This window comes from Hirundo rustica, chromosome 14 (assembly GCF_015227805.2).
Source record: "Hirundo rustica isolate bHirRus1 chromosome 14, bHirRus1.pri.v3, whole genome shotgun sequence".
In the NCBI taxonomy this organism is placed as follows: domain Eukaryota; kingdom Metazoa; phylum Chordata; class Aves; order Passeriformes; family Hirundinidae; genus Hirundo; species Hirundo rustica.
Genome location: NC_053463.1, coordinates 16,728,443 through 16,740,905, shown reverse-complemented (window position 1 = coordinate 16,740,905; position 12,463 = coordinate 16,728,443). Strand labels below are relative to the sequence as shown.

The following is a 12,463-nucleotide window of genomic DNA, read 5'->3' as shown; positions in this document are numbered from 1 at the left end:
CTAGGATTCCCAAGGCAGGGAGAGCCTTCCCCTCCATCCTCTCCCCGCGGGGCAGCAGAGTCCCTGCTGGCACGGTGCCCGTAGCTGTGGCTGCCCCGGCTGTGCTGCCCCGGGGCTCCAGGGCACCCTGGTGTTGCCTGTCAGGGAGATTGGTGGCATCTGAGCCGCCAAACGTCCCGAGCCATTTACAAAGCGCCGCTCGCCCGGCCCCGCTCGCCGGTGATGAATGGAGTTATTATATCCGCACAATCTTATCCTGCCCCCCAGCAAAACTCCCTGCTGGCTGCAGCGGGGCTGGGGAGGGCTGGGCAAGCTGACGGAGCGCTGATCGCATTTGTCTTGCAGGGAGAGGGAGAATTGAGGGCTGCGGTAAGCGGCATTAAACAGCCAAGGGTGCGGGATTACAGCTCGGCTGCTCCCCGCCCGCTGCGCTCTCCCAGCCGCTTCCCAGGGCCTTCCCATCATCCCTGGGCGTCGGGAATGGTTCCTGGAGCTCTCCTCCCATCTTCTGGGGTGCCTCAGGTGGGAAAAGCAGCCTTGCTCTGAGGTGGGGTCACCTCATGCCGCAGGCCGGACTCTCTCCTGGGGCGGCACCTGGGGATGCTGTTCCCGGGCTCTTTCCTCCCCACCCTCCTATTCCCTGCTTTGGGAATGTTTCCACAGCAAAGACCACCTGGAGGAAATAACCTTTCCTCCATGCCTGCTGTAGCACCTGTGCTGCCCGGACAGGGCTAATTAATGAGTAAGAATTCATTAATCCTCCCAAGCTTTGGGAATGGGGAGCCATCGGTGGCTGAGCCCTCACACCCGGCGTTCCCTCTGCACCTGCAGCCAGGCTGGGCATTCCTCTGTGGCACAGGAGTCACCTCAGCAGCAGGAGGGTGCCAGCCTGGAGAAGGACTTGCAGAGAACGGCCTGGAGCCCCAAAGGTCGGGACAGGAGCTCCTGTAGGGGTGGTGTCACTGATGGAAGGGGTGATGTGCAGGCCAGGGTTGTGCTCGGGTGTCTCTATGGGCACAGGAGCAGCGACCAGGCTGTGACACCGGCATGGGGCGCCCCGAGCAGCTGTGGCCAAGGCCGGGATGGACAGGGCTTGGAGCAGCCTGGGCTCCTGGAAGGTGTCCCTGCCATGGCATGAGGGGCACCGAGGTGCGCTTTAACACCCCTTCCATTGCATCCCATGGCTCTGTGAGCCCAAAATTCCACGATCGGTGTGCCAGAGCAGCGAGCAGCAGAGGCGCTGCTCCCCCCGGGTGCGCCCCCGGGCAGTGCCGGTGTCACCGAGGGCGTTGGAATTCCACGGACGAGGCGCATGGACGCTGTCCCCCGTGTGCGCATTTACCCACGGAGCACCCGAGGGAGCCGCAGGAATGCTCGGGGGTACTCGGGTGTGCTCGGGGGTGCTCAGGGGTACTCGGGTATGCTCGGGGGTACTCGGGTGTGCTCAGGGGTGCTCAGGGGTACTCGGGTATGCTCGGGGGTACTCGGGTGTGCTCAGGGGTGCTCAGGGGTACTCGGGTATGCTCGGGGGTACTCGGGTGTGCTCAGGGGTGCTGGGGGGGTGCTTGGGGGTGCTCAGGAGTGCTCGGGGGAGCTCGGGGGCTCAGCACCCCAGCCCTGCTGGGGACAGGCTGGTGGCAGCAGGGGGCTGTGGCGGGTCGCGGCTCCCGGAGCGGCCCCGGGGAGCTGCCCTTCCTCTGCTCCCGGCGTGGGCTGTGGGAACCTCCGGCCTGCCCGTCCCCCTCGGTGCGCGGGGAGCGCCCGCCCCAGCCCCCGCCGGGGTGGCGATGCTCGGGGAAAGTGTGGGAAGAAGGGCTGGGAAAGGCACGGCCGCGTCCCCCCGGAGCCCGAGCCGGGGCAGGGCAGCGGCTCCAGCGCAATTCCAGCCCCCGGGAATAGCAGAGAGGGTTTAACCCTCTGCGCGCTGGGCGAGACGCGGCTGGGGATGCGGGACAGGCACTCGGTGCCAGCCGCGACACAAACGAGAGGCACTGGGAACAACTTTGCCTGCTCCTGCCTGTGCGAGGGACACCGGGGACAGCTCTGTCCACCTAAGAAAGGGACACCGGGGACAGCTCTGTCCACCTAAGAAAGGGACACCGGGGACAGCTGTGCCCACGCCTACCCAAACAGGGGACACCGGGGACAGCTCTGTCCATCCCTACCCAAGAAAGGGACACTTGGGACAGATCTGCCCACCCCTACCCGAACAGGGGACGCTGAGGACAGCTCTGTCCTCCTAAGAAAGGGACACTGGGGACAGCTCTGTCCATCCCTGCCCGTGCAAGGGGTACTTTGATAGCCCTGCCCACAGGAGCATCCTCGCAGTGATGCCACCAGCACCAGCTTTGTCCACTCATTAAAAGCCTCGGAGTGACTGAAAGTCCCAGGGAGGGCTGGAAAAGGCTTTTGCTGTCGTGTCCAGGTGGGATCAGAGGCTGGAAACCCAACAAGGCATTTTCTCATCCTGGAAAAGCACCGCAGGCTTGGGTTCCTCCCCGAGTGACAGCCCTGCCAAGGCACTGTCACACATTCCCAGGCAGCATTAAAGGAGCGGGGAGAGATGGCAGCGAATTTGCATTAAAAATGGTCACGTTGGCATTTGCTTCGTGCTGAACATCGCTGCTCTTCAAAGCAGCACACATTTTCACAGGGAAAAGGAGAGGAAGGAGCACACTGTCCCAGGTATGAGACCGAGGCCTTTGTCCCGAGCAATTTTCGTCTTAAGAATAAAAGAACTGCATAAACGAAAATACTGCTGAGCACATTGGTTTGCAATTTTCCAGCCTTTAAAGGCTGGTCCCATCACTTTCCTCCCAGAGAGGTTTGTTCTCTGGCCCCTGAGGACACTGTTTCCTTGCCAGATCCTAATTTTCAAACCTCAGCTCTTTCAGCCCGTTCCAATAAACATCACAAGAATGTTGCTAAATAGGGAAAGCGCTTTTTTTTTTTTTCCCCTTTTTTTTTTTTTTTTTTTTTTTTTTTTTTTTTTTATTTTTTTTTTTTTTTGTTCTCCTTAAGCCTTAAGCAGGAGAAAAAGATTTTGTTAAATGTTAAAAAAGGATTGCTGGGGGCTGAGGAGCAGTTTATCCAAGCAGGAAGGGTTTGGAGAGGGAAGGAAGGGTTAAACCTTTTGGAGCTGGGGAAGTGGGCCTGGAACATCAAGGAATGTTGCCCCGGTAGTGGAATTAGTGGGATGTTTGCAGTGCCCCTCTGTATCCCAGCTCTTCCCAAGGATGGGATGAAGATGAACGTGATGAGATGAAAACGGCCACGATCATCAAGTTGTTTCAGGCAGTTTAAAGATTCTTGTCCTTTCCCTCACTCCAACATCCCTGGTCCCATCCAGCCAGGCCAAGGCCATGGCTTTGGGCACAGGGAGCAGACTCTGAGCCTAGCTGAAGCGTGCCAGAGTTATTAGCGATGATTTGAATGAAGTGAAAGCTCATCGATGGCTCTGGGCACCAAGGAGCTGCTGGAAAGCTCTGACTGACCGTGCTGGGCGCTCTGGGGTTCCTGAGTGACCCTTTGTGCCATCACCGGGGTGGCTGGGGAAGCCCAGCTGCTTTCCCTCTCTCTGGGGAAAGCTGGGAATTGTTCCAGCAGCTCCATGGGTGAGAAAACCCCAAAAAGGGGCCGCTAAAGCCTTGAGAGAAACCAAAAACCCTTCGAGCAGAAGATGCTGCAGGAGCTGCTTTGCCCTCCCAGAGGGAGGTGAGAGCTGAGTCGATTGGGGTGGAAAATTCCCGAGATTTGCAAGTCAAAGAGAGACAAATGAGTTGTAAGAGGTCGGTGCTTTTCCGGGTCAGGGGCTTTATCCAGCGACAAATTCCCTGCTTGTTCCCAGGATGTGGAAATTTGGGGATTGCCACCTGAGCTGATGAGGTTTCCTGGCTCCGTGTGGCCTGGGAATACCTGGAAATGCCGGGGTGGGAGAAATTTTAATCTAGGGGGTACCTGCACAGAGGGTAACCACGCACCCCGAATTTTGTGCAATTCCACGCGTAGCACAGCAATGATTTAATGTGCTCACACATCTAATGAAAATAATTTGAATTTAATGCAAAAATGAGGAAGAGATACGTGGCCATTTTGATCCCTAATCCATCCGTTCCAGCGGATTCCAGAGCCTGGAATTCTGTTGCTAAATTCCCCAGTCTCATTTTAACTTCCTTGTGGTTTTCTTTTTCTTTTTTTTCCTGCTCCTCTATTTGCAATTTCAGTCAGCCGAGTGAGCGAGCGCTTGCCACGCATTGAGACATCCCTTTAACTCCCTTTCCTGGATGTAATTTCTCGGAATTTTTGTGAAATCCATCTGCATGGATCCCAGTGCATACAAATCCAATGACACCATTCTAATCAGCCTTAAATGCTGCAGCAGCCCGCTCCCATTTAAGCTAATAGCTCCCAGCAGGCAAAGGTTGTTATCCTTTATGGACCAGCCCTCTGGGGAGCCACAGGGAACAGCTTGGAACAACAGGGAATGCATTTGGAAGTTGCCAAACTTTACTTACTGCCTCGCAGGGCTTTGGGATTTGGTGATTTTTAATTTTTTTTTATTATTTTTATTTTTTTTTCCCTTCTCTATATGCAAGGGAAATGTTTCTGAGCCTCGATGTGCTCATCTAAAAGGGGAATTTCAGTTTGTTATCCTTCTCTCAGATTCCCAGGATTATTGGCTCTCACCTGCGTGGGCATCTGGAAGATTTTGGACTATCTGTTTTTTAGCCGAGGAGAAAACTCGAGGGACTTCCAGCCTGAGAAATCCCAGCGAGTTCTGGGGATTAGCACGTGGCCTTCCAGGCGGGGATGTTGGAGGCAAAATCCTTGGGAAATGCCAGAGCTCTGCTAACAGGTTTGTAAATGGAGGTGCTTCGGTTTAAAAGGGGATATTTATTAGGTGTGCTGGTGGAATGAAAACAAGCACAGATGGGGGATAAATCTCCCTGAGCAGCACTGCAGCACTCCCGGATCGTTCAATAACCAGATTTTAGCACCTTTAGGCCTCCCAGCAGCTCCGGGGGTGGGACAGGAGGAGCGGCCAGCTCCTGTCCAGCCACTGCCTTTTCCAGCTGCTTGGAATTTTCCAGGCTCTGTCTCTGCCTCTAAGGTTTTCTCACATCGGTCTCTGCTCTAAGGGTGGGTGGGTAATGAGGAGAGGGGTTTGGATGAAAGGAAAGTACTTTGCAGAATTCCAGAATCATTAAGGTTGGAAAAGGCCTCCAGGATCATGGAGTCCCAGCTGTGCCCCATCCCCACCCTGTCCCCAGAGCACTGAGTGCCACCTCCAGCACTCCCCTGGACACCTCCAGGGATGGGCACTGCAAACCTCCCTGGGCAGTTCCAATCCCTGAGCTCCCTTTCCATGGGGAAATTCCTGCTGCTGTCCACCCTGAGCCTCCCCTGGCCCAGCCTGAGGCCGTTCCCTCTGCTCCTGTCCCTGTTCCCTGGGAGCAGAGCCCGACCCCCCCGGCTGTCCCCTCCTGTCAGGGACTTGTGCAGAGACACAAGGTTCCCCTGAGCTCCTTTTCTCCAGGCTCAGCCCTTTCCCAGCTCACTCTGCTCTGGAGCCAGGCTGGGAGAGCTGGGGGTGCTCCCCTGGAGAGGAGAAGGCTCCAGGGAGAGCTCAGAGCCCCTGGCAGGGCCTGAAGGGCTCCAGGAGAGCTGGAGAGGGACTGGGGACAAGGGCTGGAGGGACAGGACACAGGGAATGGCTCCCAGTGCCAGAGGGCAGGGCTGGGTGGGAGATTGGGCAGGAATTGCTCCCTGGCAGGGTGGGCAGGGCCTGGCACAGGGTGCCCAGAGCAGCTGTGGCTGCCCCTGGATCCCTGGCAGTGCCCAAGGCCAGGCTGGACATGGATTGGAGCAGCCTGGGACAGTGGGAGGTGTCCCTGCCATGGCTGGGGTGGCACTGGGTGATTTTTAAGGACCATTCCAACACAACCCAGTCCATGATTCTCTGGGAATGCCTTGGGATGCTGCTGCACTCCACCCCTCCTGGGAGAGCTCCTGGGAGCCCCAGCCTGGCCTGGAATCCTGGCACACATTCCATGAACCATCCCTCAACATCCGACTCCAGCCTGATTGTTTGGGATGGGCCCTTGTCTTCTGTAATCCTCACTGTACAAATCTGCTGCTGGGGATGGATTTATTCATCTCCCTGGCCCAGATAACATTAATGGGACACAAATAATGGACTGATTTTCCACAGCACTCCTGAAGATGAATGGGCTTCCTAATCCTTCTTTTATCTGGGAAGAGTTGGAGCGTAGTGAATTGAAGGCCTGAAGATTCCTCTCTGTGCACTCCCTGGCCTTGCTTGAGGTGCCGCTTAGCATTCCGTGGGCAGGTTCCTGAGGCTTGGAAGTGCTGATCTCCCTTTGCCGTGGCAGCTGTGGGATGTGAGATCTCCAGGGTGCAGCCAAGGCCCCTCAGGAGAGCCTGAGATGGTGCCAGCGGCTTCTCTGGAGCTCTGGATGTCACTGCCACCTTGTCTTGGTTTGGAATGACAGGTGTCTGCTGAGGAAGGCAGGGGCCGCCCTTGAAATGGAGAATGTAATCCCACTCCCTCCGAATTATTATCATTTTGAAATTAAGGGGCTCTCAGGCAAAGATATGGGAACAGGGATAACGGTTCCTTAGTAAGAAAGTAAAAATAATAATGCAGTAGGACAAAAACACCACCACTGACAGAGTCAGGGATACAGCCTGACCCCCGTTGGTCAGGGTGCTGGTCACAGTCCAGTCCAGCCCTCCTGCAGTGCCAGGTGTGGTTCTGCTGGAGCAGAGATGATCCTGTAGAAGCTCCAGTGGTGCTGAGATGGCTCCGGGGTTCCTCTGGCAATCCCGTGCACACAGGCTGTGCTGCTGTTCCCAGTCCCAGGTTTGATCCAGGTGGGAATGCCGGGCTCCTCCCCTGGGTGGAGCATCTCCCAAGGGATGATGGAATGGTCTCAGTGAGCCTGGATGGCCCATGAACAGCAGATATCCCTGCAGGGAGGATGGGCCTGGGAGGGATGAGAACACTGCCACAGCTGGTTTAACAGATTCAATAGAATACAAACTGCTGGTTACATCTTGCATTGCAAGCCAGGACACACCTTGCCCACAACCAACGAGGGAAGAGCAGAACAATCCACAGAATACTCCCTGAATGCTCCTTGCACTTTCTGCTGGTTGGTTGTTGTGCTCCCTGGGATCTCTGTGCATGGGCTGCTCCAGCCTCAGCGATGATCCCCAGTGCCCAGGGCAGGAGATCTCCTGAGGGGCCGTGGTCGGCCCAGAAATGGGAAAATGTTCAATCTGGGAAGAGGAGGACAGTGCTGGCAGCTTTTCAGGATTTTATGGCACAGCAGCAGGTCCTGCTTGGTCCCAAAAGGAGACAGATCCCAATTGTTTAGGTTGGCAAAGACCTTCAAAGATCATCAAACCATGTTCCTAGGTGGGGTTTAATGCTGAGGGTGTGGGATGTCCCACAGGGATCGGTGAGGGTTTGCCGTGGGATGGGGTTGGATCTCTGCACGCTGTGTGCCCTGGCAGACCTTCTCCCCCAAAAAACCAAAGGTGATCTACAGGGTGCTGGACCTGGATCAGCTGAGCCAGAGTATTTGTTCCCCAAAATCCTCTCTGGGTTCTCCTCTGCTTGTGTGGAGGTCCCTGAGGAGGTGGAAACTCTCCTGAGGGTCCTTTTCCTCTAGCAGTCACTCTCCAAGGTTATTCCCCTGCTCCTGGAGACACTCCTCTGTTCTCTGGCCATCTCCCTGCCCCCAAGGCTGGCCCTCCCAGCCCCCAGATTTCTCCTCCAAAAGAAGCTCCAAAGCACTCCTAGACTTTTTTGAGGCCAGAGGCTCCTTTTCCACATATCCACACAGCTTTTCTCCTATCCCATCCAGTTCTGCCCTCCACGCTCCCAAACTTCCCTTGTGCTTTCCCCACCAGCCCCACAGGGAGTGTTGGATTCTCCAGGAGCTGAAGCGGCACAGGATGGAATGTCCATCTCCTGGTGGCACTTCCCAGCTTCCTGAGGGAGCCTGGGAGCAGGGAGGGATCTCCCAAAGGCCCAGCAGTTCAAAGCTCGTGGATTGTCCTCTTCCCTGCCACCAATCCATACAAACCTGGCCATATTTCAGCCTTCTGTGCCCACCTAAACTCTGTGGCTTTATTTTCACCACAGGCTCTTTGTTCCTGGATGCTCTGGAAAGGGAATTAGTGCCTAATCCTTCTATATGTGACTCCATGCTTTGCATATCATCCTTGTGTCCCTTGTCCCCGACATCTTCCCTTTTGTGACGAGCTGAGCTCGTGTCTGAACTCTCTTCTCTGATCCTAGAAGGTTTTTTCCTCCCATCCTGGGAGATTACAACTAATTCGGTGCCCAGCCATGCATGCCAAAATTTAAATAATAAATCATCTCTCCCTGCCAGCAAACACCCCTGGACACGAAGGCAAAGCCCCACTCCTTCCCGGGAAAATGGGGCTCTGCCTCAGCCTGAAATTTCTGGGAATTGTGGATTGGGGGTGCTTCCCACCTGCCTGCACATCCCCCCGCCCTTCCCTGCCTGTCTTGGCTCTGCTCTGAAGGAAATGATTGTGTTGGGATCCTCCAAATGCCAGGGAAGGGAGCAGGGGAGCCCAGAGGAGCCAATGTGGGGCAAGGATTGGAGAGAAGACACGGCAAAAAAAAATAAAAATGAGAGCAGGGAACAAAATGTGGGGTGCAGGAGGATGAGAGTCGGGGTGTGACCCACGTGCCAGTGTGCTAAATTCCCCTCTCCACCACCATAAAAGGGTTTTATCCTCTAACCAACACCGTGGTGAGAGGTTTATTCAAGTAGAAAATTTTTAATTGCATTCTCTTGTAGTCAAATATTAATGGAAGGACCTTGTACAAATAAAAGTGAATAATGCAACAGCTTAGCTGACAACATTGTTTCACATTCATTGCAGATTGTGAACCTTCATTAAAATGGATTATTTTTGCTTTGGAGATTTAACCAGCAACATGACTTTCCCCTCTCGCTGGCCCTGTTCTGCCTGAGCCCGCAGAGAGCTTGGGCCAAGGAGGAGCTTGCAAAATTAATTCTGAAAGAAGAGGCTGAAACTTCCAGGATGTGAATTCTCCTCATCTCAGAGGAGAGCTCAGCGCAGAAATCATCAGGCGAGGGCTTGGAGCAGAGCCCCGCCGTGGAGGAGGGCTCAGGGGAGCTGGGCAAGGCTTGGGAAAGGCAGGGAAGGTCTAAGCAGTGACCTCTTGGAAAGGAATCTGAGGGGATCCCAAACCCAAGGGGGGCCTTTGCTTCAGGACAACAACTCCACGGGCTGGGAGGGTCAGCTGCTCCTTCTGAGCCAGCCAGGACAGCGTGAGGGGTCTGAGGGAGCTCTGCCTCGGCCCAGCCTGAGCACTCCTGGTCAGAGGATCCCAGAATGGCTTGGGTTGAAAGGGAACTTCAACCTCATTCCAAACCCCAGCCATGGCAGGGACACCTCCCACTGTCCCAGGCTGCTCCAAGCCCCAGTGTCCAACCTGGCCTTGGGCACTGCCAGGGATCCAGGGGCAGCCACAGCTGCTCTGGGCACCCTGTGCCAGGCCCTGCCCACCCTGCCAGGGAACAATTCCTGCCCAATCTCCCATCCAGCCCTGCCCTCTGGCAGTGGGAGCCATTCCCTGTGTCCTGTCCCTCCATGCCTTGGGAATTGTCTCTCTCCATGTTTCCTGCAGCTCCTTCAGGCCCTGCAAGGCCACACTGAGCTCACCCCCAAGCTTCTCCTGTGCAGCTGAACAACCCCAGCTCTGCCAGCCTTTCCTCCCAGCAGAGCTGCTCCATCCCTCTGCTCATCCTGGTGCCTCCTCTGGCCTGGCTCCAGCAGCTCCAGCTCCTTCCTGCGCTGGGGCTGGGGCTGGGGCAGCTCTGCAGGTGGGCTCTCACCTCAGCACAGGGGCAGAATCCTCCCCTCCCCTGCTGTGGGATCAGGACTGGGTTGGTTTTCCTGTTCCACCACAAGGATTTTCCCCACTCCCAGCTCTCCCTACTCTGTCTGTGCTGTTCCAAAGCTTTGGTGCCTCCGTGCCTGGAGTGTCCCTGCTCATCCTGCAGCCCGGTGCCGGCTCCATGACTGTCACCGCTGAGCGCCCCAGACAGCTCCAGCAAAGCCCCTCTGCAGGGAGGGATCCAATAGCCACAGGAGGTATTGAAACCTCTCCAGATTGTTGCCCCAGGCCAAGGGAGCAGCCTCGCTTGGGAAGCACGAGCAGGAGGCTCCCATCAGGAGCAGGAGTCCCAAAGCATCGCTTTCCTCATGAGAATTTTAGAGGGATGTATCCCAGGTGCTCAGCTGGCCTCAGCATTGTGGTGTTTGTGGGCACAAAGGAGCTTCAACTAATTGTCCCAAAAATCCCCTTCTCCTCACTCATCTCCATAGTTCTTGGCTGGGAAGTGGAAGCTGTTTCCCAATCTTTCCAGCCCCACGTTTTCCTCGTACCTAACCCGGGATTAATTGGGTTTGGAGCTGCGGCTGTGGGAAGGCTCTGATGTCCTCCCGTACAGTTTGACTCCAGAGTTCCTTGGCAATTCTAATTCCTCGCTCACATTTCGAACAGCAATTCCGTGTTATTTTTAGCCCTAAAACATTATGAACATAGAGGAAACGAGACACCTACAGAAGTTGCCCCTGTGCAAAATTATGAATGATTCAAAAGTGCTGTCGCAATTGCCAAGCTCTCCTGTTCTAAAAAGCTTTGTAATATTCACAGTATGGGCTTGGCTGGCTCCTGAGCAGTGCAAAACACCCGGCAGAAATTAATTGTCGAGCCCTGAATTTACCCTCAGGGAATCAGAGATAAAAGCACCGAGATCGGGGGTGGGGGGGTGATAAGGGAACCTCACCCTCCACCCTGTGCAAAGGGAAACTGCTCCTGCCTCAGTTTCCCCTCCTCCAGCATGGCTCCGGGGGGTGGGAAAGCGGGAATATTAGCACCGGGGGATCCCATTAAAGCAGCTTTAAGGGGTTGGATCAATTAATTCGCTGCTGGTATCTCGTGGTGCAGGTGTTCATTGTCCCCACGGAAGTCACTGTGAGCTGTGGGGTGACCGGGGGATTTATATTTTACAATGGCCTCACTGTCGAGGCGGACAAGCCCCTGACATGGCAGCACTTATAGTCCATAAAGCAGCAATTATTCCTGTTATTAGATCATCCCATTTCCAGCCGGAATCCTTCGCCTGTGGAGCATGCAAAGCGAGCCGGTGCCTCTCCCAGTGCCGGGCTAATCTGTGCTAATCCATTATGTAAATCACCCGGACAATAACCAGAGACAAACGTTCCGTGTCTTCCAAGCATCCGGCCCTTCTTTAATGAAATTTGGCCCACAGACGCGACGGTTCGGGCTGCAGGGTGCTGCGAGAGCTGGGTGGGAAGAACAGCTGCACTTGGCGATTTGGAGGCGCAGTTTGGAGCCCTGGGGCACCTCCTGAGCTCAGCCTTTTCATGGGGCTGCTGAACTGGTCCCTGAACACTCCCTGGCCCTTTGAAATGGGACCCCTGCCCTCAAACCGGGCCAGTTTGGAGCAGCTGCTGCTGCCTCGGGGCAATGCTCTGCACGCGCAGTCACTCCAAAATGTGGCATTTGTGACCAGGGCCTTCGGGAACCTCAGGGACAATAAAACTCGACTGGGTCAGGAGAGAGTGTGTGTATTTTTCTTACTTAAAGCCACCATAACGGTGACATCTCCATGTGACAGCAGTGGGGCGCTGGATGAGATCCCAAAGGGCAGCAGAGCGTGCAGGGGATGGAATTCCTGACCTCAGGAACAGCAGGTCCGTGCTGGAGAGCTTCTCCAGTGTGTCCATCCTGCCCCCGGACACAGCTCAGACACCTCTGGAGGTGTCCAGGTGACTCTGAGGTGTCACTAAAGGGCTCTGCCCACACTGCTGGCTGCTCCTCATTGCAGCTGGTGTGGCTGTTCCTTACAACCCCCTCGTCATGGATCCCTCATCCCTGATTCCTTACAGCCCCCTCATCACGGATCCCTCATCCCTGATTCCTTACAGCTCCCTCGTCATGGATCCCTCATCCCTGATTCCTTACAGCCCCCTTATCATGGATCCCTGATTCCTTACAGTCCCCTCATCATGGATCCCTCATCCCTGATTCCTTACAGACCCCTTATCATGGATCCCTCATCCCTGATTCCTTACAACCCCCTCGTCATGGATCCCTCATCCCTCATTCCTTACAGCCCCTCTTATCATGGATCCCTCACCCCTGATTCCTTACAGCCCCCTTGTCATGGATCCCTCATTCCTGATTCCTTACAGACCCCTCGTCATGGATCCCTCATTCCTGATTCCTTACAGACCCCTCATCATGGATCCCTCATCCCTGATTCCTTACAGACCCCTCGTCATGGATCCCTGATTCCTTACAGCCCCCTTATCATAGATCCCTCATCCCTGATTCCTTACA

At 55.3% G+C, this 12,463-nt stretch overlaps 1 long non-coding RNA gene across 2 annotated transcripts; it reads left to right on the top strand.

Annotated features, from left to right (window-relative positions):
* Window positions 1–4,407: 4,407 nt before the first annotated feature.
* LOC120759274 (uncharacterized) lies at window positions 4,408–9,361 on the top strand. 2 transcript variants are annotated; one of them, XR_005703144.2, is made up of 3 exons: window positions 4,408–4,538; window positions 4,663–4,855; window positions 8,947–9,361. It is a non-coding gene; the product is annotated as an uncharacterized LOC120759274 (long non-coding RNA). The 2 variants fall into 2 exon arrangements; XR_005703143.2 differs by lacking the exon at window positions 8,947–9,361 and adding an exon at window positions 6,212–8,864.
* The last annotated feature ends 3,102 nt before the right edge of the window (window positions 9,362–12,463 follow it).